Here is a 12,775-nt window from a genome sequence, read left to right on the forward strand (position 1 = left end):
ATCCAAGGGTTTGGGTCTGTGGTCACCTATGCAAATTGGTGAGGCTTTTTACCAAACCTTGTCCAGGAAGTGGGGTGCAAGGTTTTGGGAAGTATTTTGGGGGGAAGGACGCGTCCAAACAGCTCTTCCCCAGTAACCAGTATTAGTTTGGTGGTGGTAGCGGCCAGTCCAAGGATAACGGGGGTAATATTTTGTACCTTGGGGAAGTTTTGACCTAAGCTGGTAAAGATAAGCTTAGGAGGGTTTTTCATGCAGGTCCCCACATCTGTACCCTAGAGTTCAGAGTGGGGGAGGAACCGTGACATATAATCTTCACCCTTTGCACTAGCACAAATAATTGAAAGGAAGATTTGCCTGGTGGTTTTAGGGAAGTTTAAATAAAGCAAAAGTGTGATTACCGAACATCACTATGGAGTCTCTTTCTTTCGGTGGGGTGAGCACAAGGGATGATACAACATCTGTAGTACCTAAGAATTATTCTCTTTCTACAGAATGGATTCACAAGTGTAGTTGCTGCATCCACAAGAAGGCTTTTCTCTTTGAATTTCATGCTGGATAATATTTTGAGGGTCCATGCTGCCCATGTTTCTTCCCTGTAACAAATTATTTGCTAAGTCACAGAGCTAACATTGACAATGACAGGTTTGCCCAGCAGAGTCTGGGCCATTAGCCCCACATGCTGATGCTATGGGTGGGTTGACTGTATGACCTCTCAACTTTCTATGGGGAATTTTGCCCTCCGTGACTAAATCAACAAACATTAATAGATGAGCATTACTCCTCTCATAACAATATTTAACACACTGTGAGTGTGGGAACATTATACACCAAGAAATGTATGGGGAGTGCTGCTTTCTGTTGTGGCTGATCTGAATAAAAAGAAATAGGATAGCAAGTCATGACTGCAGCCAGTTCATTATGTAATATATGAGACAGAGCACTTTGGTTAATTTTCCCATTAGATGTCCTGGCCATATCCAAACTACAAGGCATTATAGTCACTGAAAGTTACAATACCTCATTTGAGTCAGCATCTCATCTTGAGTAATATATATTAGAAAAACACTCATACTACTGTACATGCGTTTGCTGCCATAAGCAGCGATCTTGTACAAACCTGCTGTTAGCACGAGGGTTTCAATACGAGCATCTTTTCCTACCCTTGAGTTAGGGGCCCTGAAGGGCAGAAACCTATATTTCTTGTCCCCAGAGGGCCTGATCATTGACTTCAAAGGGCGTTGGGGCAAGCCCCATATTTACCAAAGTGTTGTTTTCAGGAAGCACTGTTTGACCAAAGGACACTTTACCAGCAACTCTGACTCAATGGAACTGAATTCCATTTCTAGATGTAGTGCTTCCAAGAGGCTATGCGGAGAAGGATGGTGTGATGGGATAGTTGTTTGTAGGGCACATGAGTAAAAGATCTTATGGTGATGGCCACTTTATAAATTCATGAAGTAATAAATAATAAATAATAATAAATAATAATATTAAAATGTTCCCATGAGCAGACAAATAGATAATGAGGTGTTCGTATGCCAATATACAGATCCAGTACAGTGGTATAGGGTTAGATTCTGATACTTTATGCACACTAAGTAGCAATTTACTCTATGAGTATTCCCACTGACATCAGTGGGACTATCTGTTGAGTAAGGCATAAAATCCACAAAGGTAGTTAGGCACCTAAATCTGGCCCTTAGAAAGAGAAGAGAATTGACTATTCAGAATGTCAAGGCTGTAAATGAAAACATTCTCTTTATCCACTCACCTTTATAGTTTTGTTCTCTATTAAAATGTCTCGAAACAATCTATAGTTAGGAAGGAATTTCCTGTTTAGGCGCACACACACACACACACACACACACACACACACACACACACACACACACAGGAATGCAAGTGAATTAACAGTTACACTGTTGAAAGTAACTCCATTCTACCTTCATTTTAAGGACCTTTCACAGAACCAGTAACTGGAAATCCAGGTAAACAGTGTGTGGGAGTGCTAAAACAATGTTATAAGAGAACAACTTATTCCTCCTTCAGAGGCATATTTCTATTTATAGTATAGCTAGTAAGTCTCTGTCAGCATTTCCATCAGACTATAGTTCAACCAGGGAAATTCCCTCTGGATTGGAATGTGTCAGAACCATGTCTCAGTTCTGTATTATTATTTGAATTTCAAATAAACCCTTTGGGAGTCAATGCTACAAAGGACTCCATGTGGATCGATGCTTAGGTCTCATTGACTTTGATGGGATTCTGTGTGGGTATATGGCTCCTCATTGTGCAGTTACTTGCAGGATCCAGGTCTTAGATTATTGCCAGGGAGAGGTTTAGAATGATGTTTTAGTTTAATTCATTACAGTATTGCCAGCACCAAGTATTAAAAAAATAGGAGCCAGACCCCCCAAAATCATGAGATTTAAAAAAAAAATTGTATGATTTTTCAGACAATGTTGGGGTTCTTTCCACTTGCCTTCTGGTTTCTGAATCTTAAAGGTTCATGTTTACAAGATTTCCCCTGCTACAAGAAAGGCTAGTCATTTACTTTTTTTTCTCATGTAGATAGAGGTTCTGATATACTCACATAACTCTGAGTGCTGGCCTTTTAAGGAAAATACAACTATCACAAGACATGATAAAATTACAAGATGGCAACAGTATAACTTAATGCATTTATTTACTAGAGTTGTTAAATATGCTCTTCCATAAAGTCCATGCCCTGGAATTCAATACCTTTCTGTTGTTTATAAAACAACATTGTATATAGGTAGGGAAGTTAAGAAGAAAGGACAAAATTTTCAATCCTGATTGCCTAAAGGTAGCACCTGAAAAAGGGGCCTGATTTTCACATGTGCTAAGCACCTGCTAACCTACCTGCTTAGATTCTTAAATGGCCTTCAACACAGTCATATCTGAGCACCTCACAATTGTTAAAAAATGTTTTTGCCTCACGACACCCTTTTGAAGTAGAAAAGTATCATCCCTGTTTTGCAGGTGGCCCACAGAGATGTGTCCACGGTTGCATAGGGAGGTTGTGGTTGAGCCAGCAATTGAACTCAGGTTTCCTGTGGTCCAGCCCAGTTCTTTATCTACTAGACCATCCTTTCCTACAACTGGCATTTGGGGAAGAGTAATGTCATTAATCCCGAAGTTCAGTTTCAAGAGGCTTTAACTCCATAAATTCATAAACTTTCATAAATTCGGAGCATAAAAATGTCACATGCATTTACAGTGCTTTTTTAGTAAATAATTAGAGTAATAAATAATATATACTTTTGATCAATACAATAAATGTGTAGTATTCATATGCACCACAGTTTCCAAAGAGAGCTATTAAGGTGTAAGCTAAGATTATGTGGCACTAAGAAGAATATAAAAAAACTCAGCGGTAGGAAGGATCTATATTATGGAATACACACAGAATGTTTTCTAGCAGGGCCCCAGAGGAGCTAAGATGTGTGCTGTGATTATGTGTTAAGAATAATTCACAAAACCTAACTAAATCTTAATAGGTCTAGTGTTACGATATTAAGCTCAAGGAATCCTTCTACTCCATAGCATATTAACAGCACATTTAAAAACTCATATATGTTAAATCTGCCAAAACAGACTAAACAAAAGAAAAAAAAGAATGAAATTGCTGGCGACTACAACTAATTGTTAAGTAATCATTTGGATCTGAAAAGCGGCTAAACCAAGGCTAGTCTCAGGTATTAAGATTAGGGCTCGTTAGGAATTTTCTGGGGGAGAAAAATGTGTTTTCCTCAAAAATGCAGATTCTTTGAACCTGAAACTTGTCATGAGAAATGGCTGGTATCAACATACCTCCCGGTCCAAAAAAAGCCCCCAAAAAACCCTTCAAAGACCTTCCCATCTTGCTATTTTCAAAATGAAAAGTTACAATTTTTTGGTTCAGAGCAAATTTTCACTTTGAAATTTTACTTAATTTAGATTTAAAAAAATTAAAAAGAAATAAAAAAATCTGAAATCAATCCAAAATGTTTCAAAAATATTAAAATGAGATGTTTCAATTGACCCAGTCTGATAGATAGATAGATAGATAGATAGATAGATAGATAGATAGATTAGATTAGATTATTGGGCAAGAACGTTCTCAATATTTTGAATTTTCATCCTGATTTGGGACCATGAAAAATATCAATATCTCAAAAATTATCAAGGGATGGATTTCCCCTCCCCTGCCCAGTTCTAACTCAATCTGCTCTTACTGAAACTTACCCTAGTTTATGCTTTGTAGTGGTCTTAAACTAATGAATGATCTTGCACAATATAGGCCATATCACCTTTAGTGTGTGTTAAGGAAGGAATGAAACTTGCACAATGGCAAGATCTGCGTGAAAGGGCAAAAAAGGAAAATACAATTTTCCTTTGTCCCTTCAGACCCCACCAAATGAAAATCTTACAGTAGAGGGTGTAGAGGTTGGATCATAGGGAGTGGCTTTTCACTCCAGCCTCTCTGTACGGCATCCACACTTTTATCTGTTGAAAGTGACAATTTGTGCATGAAGTCCCACTCCACACCTTGGGGGTGATCCAATCATAGTATGGCTTCCCTATGAGCTGTGAGGCAGGTGTGGGTGGAGACAGGATCCTGGTGAGACCCTGTGTGTGGATGCCTGAAGCTACAAGGGATTTCTCCTTGGATCTTGTTTTGAGAGGACTGGGGTTAATTTGTACCATTTTTTGCACATTGTGAACAGTGCAACAGACAGGCAACTCAAGCCTCCAAAATTCTAGTGAGACTAGAGTTTAGACCAGAAGGCATTATTGTATTGTCTCACCACTTGTATAACACTGGCCAGAGAATTTGACCCAGTTACTTCTGTAAATGGAGCTCAGTAACTGGTTTTGACTAAGGCATATGTTCTGGAAGGGCAGCTAGTCTTGATCTGAAGTCATCAAGAGATGGAGAATCCATCACTTCACTGGGTAATCTGTTCCAATGGCAGATGGACTTAGTCCACTGTACATGGAATTAATGGAATGACTCCCAATACGAGGGATCAGGCCCACTCAGAGGGAACAGAGGGATGCCAATATCCTTTCTATGTGTTTCCCCAGTATTCCCACTTCAATTAATTGGGACTAGTGGGTGAGTGGGTATAATTAAAAAGTGTTCATTCCACCGCTGGCCCCTCTTGAACTGAACAGCATCCAATAGCTATGATGCATTTCTTTTATAGCCGAGGTGCCTTCTCTTTTTTTAGCATGGATTTTTTGGCAAGGCCATATTAAGCTCTAATTTCAAAGCTAGGGAAAGCTTGACTAACAAGCTGGATGACAATGACCTTGTCTCTTGAATCAAATGGCAGCAATGGCTCCTCTTTGAAAAGGAAGCAGATAAACTTTAAAATTTTTTGGCTACCAGACAAAAAGGTGGAATGATACAGCTTCAAGAGTGTAGTCTATGCTTTCTACCCTGTCTCTATTTCTTTTATCAGTCTATTGACAATGTAAGGGATTTCCCCTGCATTTAAAAGCTATAAAAATACAATAGCTTGTAAAATTCCAATTCTTCAAGGTTTAAGGGATTTGATTTTTACAGTGGTGTTTGTTCTGTGATGGTTTCATGAGGCTTTCATAGCTCAGCACCAGTTAAATCTAACTCTGAGTCAGGCTCTAAAAATTGCTTGATAATGCTGCTGCTACTCAATGCCATTTCTCACTGATTAATGCAAAACAACAAGGTGTCTTTCTTTTCATGCCCTTGTGAGAACGGATGCTCCTTGTGACAACTGAGATGCTAATTCAACGAAACATTGCACAAAAAGAGCATTACACTAAAGTAGCACATGGAACAAATAGCTCAATAATACTACCTATGCACCCAATTCATTTTAACGTGGTACTGATTATTTTTCTCTTCTGTCTTTCATCTTTCTCTGTGGTTTTGATGTCTCTCCAGCAGACAGTGTAACCACAGTAGGGCAGTGCTGGCCTGCTATTGTGACCTCTTATGATGTGATCATGTTAACATTTTACAGGCTAAGCAAGGTTGGGCATAGGCAGGGCTTTGCTGGGAAGCTTCTAAGGAACCACTATGGAAATGCTGATGGTGATTTAGTGGGTGGCACACTTACCTCTGAGTCAGTGCTAAACCAATTCCCCAGAAGGCTGATATGCTGGGGGAGGTGCTGTCTTTCTGAGGAGATAGAAAATGTAGATCCAAATGTGGCCATTAGATCTCTGTTGTGTTTTTTGGAAGAACAGGGTTGCTAATAACCTTGGCATGCTGGTCATACATCAGACAGAGAGACTACATTCCCCCTTCCAGATTAATTAGAAAAGGGGCAGATTCTGGTCTAACTTGACGAGTTACTCCAATGAAATATATGTGTAAAATGAGATAAGAATCAGCCCCACAATTATCATCATCTCTCTACATTCTGAATTGTTCTGTACTGTTGATGAGCGCTGGTAAGTAGCCCCCATGATTCACCCTGGAGGAGGCTGCCTGTCAGCGGTGGGTGAGAAATCCCTATATATAGCCTGTGTATGAGTTTGTAAAGCATTTTGGGATGCTTTTGAATGAAAGGTGCTATATAAACCTACCAGTAAATCATTGTTATTTTATCATTACAGTAGAGCGCTAGAAGCCAACAATTTCAATAATTTGATCAGCTCCTTTTATTGCAAACCCCAGCAGGGTTGACTCAGCCCTTTATCTTTCTCAGGCAGATAAATTGAGTTCCATGAAGTTTACTGTGTGCGGATCTTTCAGATGAGACTTTTTTTAAAAAGTGAGATCCAGGTTATTCCATGCACACATTAAAGATCCTGTGGTAGGTTCTGTAAGAGTAAGCATTTGTCCAGGGTCCTTGCCACAACATCTTCACCCAGTTATCCAAAGTACTGTCAACTAGCTGGTGTCCACCCAGCTAGCTTCATTGGTGCTATATGTATAAAGGGCTTGAAACTGCAAGTGTGGTGTGATGGTCCCGTGGCACTAGCCTAGGACTTGGTGACACAGGTTCAATTCCCTACTCTGCCACAGGCGTCCTGTGTGACCTTGGGCAAGTTGCTTACTTTCTCTGTGCCTCAGTTCCCCATCTGTAAAATGGGAACAGCAGCACTGTCCAACCTCCTGTTGTGAGGATAAATACACTAATAACTCTGAGGTAATGGAAGAGCCAAATCAGTACCTTAGATATTGGCTCTTGCAATGTGCTGAGCAACCCCCAGTTCACACTGACACTCAGTACCCTGCAAGAGGGGGAACCATGAGGTGCTTGGATTTCTTTCAGGATGAGAGGTGGCTATATAAAGTGTTAGTAACTGCTACTTTTACAGTGAGTGTTTCACTGTGCTTCATTCACTTTAAAAAGCCTTTTCAGACAACACAGCAGCAGACAGATGGCCTGCCCCCCACATTTCCTGGGGAAGCTCTGTGCAGTCATTTTCAAGACTTAGGGAATGCAGTAACCAAAACTGAGCTGTCAGGAAGGAACCAGTCACATGGAGCAGATTTGGAGTTGCACCAGGGAGCAAGCATTTTCATTAAAGGTCATGTTTTCACTGCAACTGGTTAAATACATTATATATTGCTGTGTGTTACAGTAGCATTTAAAGACCCCTTTGGGGGTGGCTTCTGTACAAACACCAAGTAAGGGACAGTTCCTGCCCAGTAAGTTTACAATCTAAATAAATATAAGCGACAAAGGGTGATAGAAAGGAAAGATTATTATCCCTGGGGTTTTACAGATGGGGAATTGGGACAGAGAGAGAGAGAGATTAAGGGCCCAGTCCAACTCCATGGAATTAAACAGAAAAGCTTTCATTGATTCCAGTTGCATTTGGACCAAGTCTCTGGTGATTTGCCCATTGACAAACAGGGAGTCTGCAGCAAAGCCAGGAATGAAACCCATATCTGGTATGTCCTGGTCCAGTCCTTAGCCACAAAAATAGATCCTGTCTAAATAATAAATAAAGGTCAATTATGCCTGGGATTTTCAAAGGTACTTAAGCAAAGTAGGCAACCAACTTCTGCTGAATTCCAACGGAAACCCCAGCCTGCATGCTTACATTGGATACACTCTCTGTGTCAGACAGAAAAACCCTGTCTTGCCTCAGGGAGCATTTCTGAACAGGCCCAGTGACTTCAGAGGTACCACTCGTGAGCAAGTAGACACCATCATGAATCAGACTTCTGCAATCTGTCCCTGTGAAAACCAAAGCTTGGGTGTTATGAACCTCAGAAGAACATGTATTATTCTGCAATCCTACTCTATTAAGGACAAAAATAAAAAATCTCCCGGTTGGTTTTTTTGTTTTTTGATTTTTAAATGAACAGTATGCCACAATTTTTTTTTTTGTTTCTGTGTCTCCCTTGGTTTCAAAGATATTAGTTTTGTACAGTAGCAGATAAGGTGAACACACAACTAGGAAGTTTACTTTCTTGGGATCAGTTGCTGAATTCTGCAAGGGGCTCTTCTGCATCTAATGTAGCTTAGGGCCATGCCATCAATTCCTAGCTGACAGCAAACAGATGGCCTGTCAGCAGAATTTTTCATAGTTTTAGTAAGGTTCATCATTAATGAAGCCAAGTGCTAAATTACTATTTCAGCTTCCTGGTATTCTATAAGTGGTGTAATATAGAGTGATTTATTAGTTACTGTAGGTCATTCAAGGAAACTGGTTATGCTGAATCTATGACATGGAAAATCTCAGCTTTCTTAGGCAGTATACCCTGATGAAACCTCATATTCTGATGTACAAATTAAATTTGTTCTAGAGGGGAGTGAATGCTAAAATATTGCTTAGCATCGCCACGAATAATACTGCATTGCTGTATTTACTATCAATTCTCAGTGCTTATGTATTGCAGCACTAGGAGCTATAGAAAAACCAAAGACAGAGAGAATTGCCAGCCAATCAGCATATTGAGTTGTGTATCATGATTTCTGGAAGCATATTCCAGAAACTATCCACTCGGCAATGATATCAAAAGCATAGTGCCTCTGTAGGCAATTGTAGATAAAAGCTCAGGTTTTGAAATATGCGTAAGCCTTGTGTCTTTCAAAACTCAGCTCACCTTAATCGCCCAAATAGTCTTCTTGAAGTTAATCACATGAGTAAAGCTATGTCTACACTACCATGGTAAATCGACCTACGCTACGCAACTCCAGATATGTGAATGACGTAGCTGGAGTCGACGTACCTTAGGTCAAGTTACCGTGGGGTCTACACTGCAGGGGGGTCGACAGGAGAAAATCTCCTATCAACTTACCTTACTCTTCTCATCGGGGGTTGAGTACAGGGGTCAACTGGAGAGTGATCTACAGTCGATTTGGCGGGTCTTCACTAGACCCACTAAATCGACTGCCGGTGGATCAATCTCAGAGCGTTATCCCCACTGTCGTGTAAACCTGCCCTAAGACAAGAAGGATTTGCTCTCTAATTGTTTGTCACTTAGCAATGAGTCTCATTCTCCACTGCTCTGTACTTTGTTTAATCAAGTCCACCAGTGCAAAGGAAGGTGTAAATTCTACTAGAACAATAGTGTTTTAAAACCATTTTGTACTGGTGTATATGACTACACAAGGTGCGCCGATATAATGAATCAGGATTTGATAGTCTGAACTGCTCGAAGCTAGAGATAGTTTTCTTTCACTTTTTTTTTTTTTTAAACAACAACAAAGTTTAGACACAATCCTTAACTTCGGCAGTGGCCTTTGGATTATTAGCAGCATTACTGGCAACAATCTCCATAGACACAATGCTACCCATTCATGCTTTTTGTTCAATCCTTCTCATCTATTTTCTGTCTCCTGTCTGAAGTACTTTTATCTCAGCTCTTTTGAAAGATATTTCCGCAGATCCCCTCAGCCATGCATGTCAAGTTTATAATTGGTCAGCGGTTCTGTAATTTATAGTAAGTTAAAAGGATTTCTCATGTGCTGTCTCCTTTGGTTAGCAAATTCCTTCAACGTCACACATAGGAGGGTGGATGATTTCTGAAGGTTAAAGTGCTTGTGTTTGAAGGGGATGGGTTGGGGTGGATTTTTTGTTTTGTTTTAAATAATTGATTATCATCTTAGAAAAAATAACGGTACGACAACGATTATAGCTCCCAGAGTGTATTGCTGTACATTTCTTCATGTTCAACATCTTCTATTCCTCCTCTCCTGATTCCTACTGATGCTCAGGATATCTGTTAGCTGACGCCTTTTTATATTCTGTTCTGCAAGTTGAACACAAATAACATGACAGCTTGCAGGCTTCTTGTTGTCATGGTGTTCATACTTTGCTCTTAGCAATGCCATATAAAGACTATTACATCTCAGCTCCTATTTGCATCTACCAAATATTTTAACAATAACACAATGATATCAGGATGGCAGGATGTTTATATTGTCTCCAGCACCACAGACAGCAGAATCAAATTATGTTCTGCTTCCACCTACACATGTTCACACACCCCCAGGTTCTATACTGCCAGAGTTATAGAATTGTTCATTTCAATGGAGCTAGCCTGATTTACACCAGCTGAAGATCTGGGTCCCACTGCAAAACTTATTTTAAAAAGCCATGCAGAATACATAAGCCCACCCGTTCAGAAGCACAGACCACCAGGAGTACATCACTCAGATATGCAACACTGGCTTTCCATTGAACACAGAGTCCAGTTCAAGGGAGCTGGCCTGATTTTCAAAGCTCTATATCATACCTGCATTCCACTGGACCAACGATACTGTCGAGCAAGGACGTGCACCAGAGCTGGACTAAGGCTATGATACTCAGTACCAGGACAATAAGAGCAACCTCTACCCTCACTACATTCAGACCCACACCTTCACCTGGACTTTCTCACAGTAGTATCCTCAGGGTGCCTCTGCACTGTGGTGGGGAAAAAATCAAAATGCATCAGCAAGTCTCACAGCCTGAGTCAAATGATTAAAAATCGCAGTGAAGCACTGTCTCTCAGGCTGGAGCTCTGAGATCCATCCCCCCTCACCAGGTTTTAGAGCCTTGGCTCCAGCCCAAGTGGGAATGCCTACACAGCTATTTCTAGCCTGATAGCATGAGCCCTGTGAGCCTGAGTCAGTTGACCTGATCTCTGAGACTCACTGCCACAGAGTTTTCTTTTCTTTTGCAGTGAAGATGCACCCACATTCTCATGGGTTCAGTCACTAAAAAAAACAAACTCTAAACTTGCTTCCTTATGGTGCAGAAGGAAGAAAATTGTTATTCATAGATTATAAAACTAGAATAGATCATCTAGTCTGAGCTCATGTACAACACTGGCCAGAGAATTTTACCCCGTTACCTCTACTGTTTTGGGTTGGTCAAACTCTAGAAGGTGTTTTCTGCAAAAAATATTCCAAAGCAAATAAAACATTTCACTTTGCCAGCAATTTTGTTCCAGTATTTCTATTTTTTTTTTTTTACAAAAACAGGGGAAAATATTAGATTTTTCATAACTGAATTTTTTCCCATTGACAAAAGAAGAAGGAAAAAAGAGAAAGAAAAGGGTGGGGGGCACCGAAAGCTGAAAACCAAAAACTTTTTGGTTGTCCAAGACCAACGTCATCACATTTTTCAAAAAAAGATTACCTGACATTATTTTTTTCTGCAAAAACGTTATCTTTGATAGAAAACTCATTTTTCAGTGAAAAAATGTTTTAACCTCCCCCCCACAAAAAAAAATCTGACCTGCTCAAATTTTCATCTTAACATAATGGGAGGCCCAGATACTGTGGTGATGAGGTATGAGTAAGTACTCAGTGAAATCCAGGGAGTGCTAAAACTTGCGTTTGTATCCATGCATGCCATAATAATGTACTGGATGCTGATTTAGAGTGCTGATGTTCCTCTCCACTAACACAAGTGGAAGGAGGCAAAAGTCTGCTAAAAGAGTTGCAGATGTAGATAAAAGAGAATAACAGCTCTCTGGCATAGTCAGCATTATTACCCAAGCAAACTGAAGCACCTAAACCCAAAGCGTGTGTGGCTGGGTTGTGCAGCACAGAAGGTGACAGGTCTGGGAAAGGAGCTTCACTTTGAACTATGCTGATATCTAAGTGTACCTCTTTGAATTGTGACGTTGCACCCCATAATGCTTAATGGAAATATGCTTATGAAAGTAAATATGACATAACTGGAATATGTTTTATGCCAGATATGCCATGTAACATCTCTGCAAAGGTTATGATCTACTGGATATTTTCATCCTATTTGTATGCATGTATCATTTTCATATACAAAGTTATGAATATTGGCTAGGTACTTGTTTAATTTTAAGTAGCCTCAGTGAAGTAGTTGGTCAGCTTCCTGAGAAAAGACTATTCTCAGTAAGTGCCCAGTCAAGAAACACTTAAGCTAACAATGAACTTGGAGACATCAATCCATACCTGAGCTTTCCCAGGAATGTGGCCTGGCTGGTAAAGAACTCACTCATGCATGGACACGTGACTTGCCCATGTCATTCCAAAACTCCATCTTGGATCTGAATTCTGGATAGGAGAGAGGAGGGGGTCTCCACCCACACGAGAAAGTCTATTTAAGCCCCTGGGAGACCCCTCCATTTTGTCTTCAGCTGGCTCAAGAGATAGCCTCTCCACTCCCAAAGGATACCTGAAAGAAACAGGAACAAAGGACAGTAACCACAAGGGTGTGAGTGATTGCTGGACCCAGACTAGAAGGAGGCTAGTCTGTAAAAGAGGCTTATTGGAACATCTTGGAGGGTGAGATTTAATCTGTAATCATTTTCTTACTGTATTAGGTTTAGACTTGCATGTTTTATTTT

General features: G+C 40.2%; 1 long non-coding RNA gene across 1 annotated transcript in view; it reads right to left on the reverse strand.

The window, feature by feature from the left end:
• Positions 1-12,775, reverse strand: part of LOC140916958 (uncharacterized) — a 93,034-nt gene that overhangs the window by 36,991 nt on the left and 43,268 nt on the right. The window contains exon 3 of the long non-coding RNA XR_012160695.2: positions 12,381-12,603. This is a non-coding gene — a long non-coding RNA (uncharacterized LOC140916958). The remainder of the gene's footprint in view (positions 1-12,380; positions 12,604-12,775) is intronic.

Source organism: Lepidochelys kempii, chromosome 9 (assembly GCF_965140285.1).
Source record: "Lepidochelys kempii isolate rLepKem1 chromosome 9, rLepKem1.hap1, whole genome shotgun sequence".
NCBI classification, from domain to species: domain Eukaryota; kingdom Metazoa; phylum Chordata; order Testudines; family Cheloniidae; genus Lepidochelys; species Lepidochelys kempii.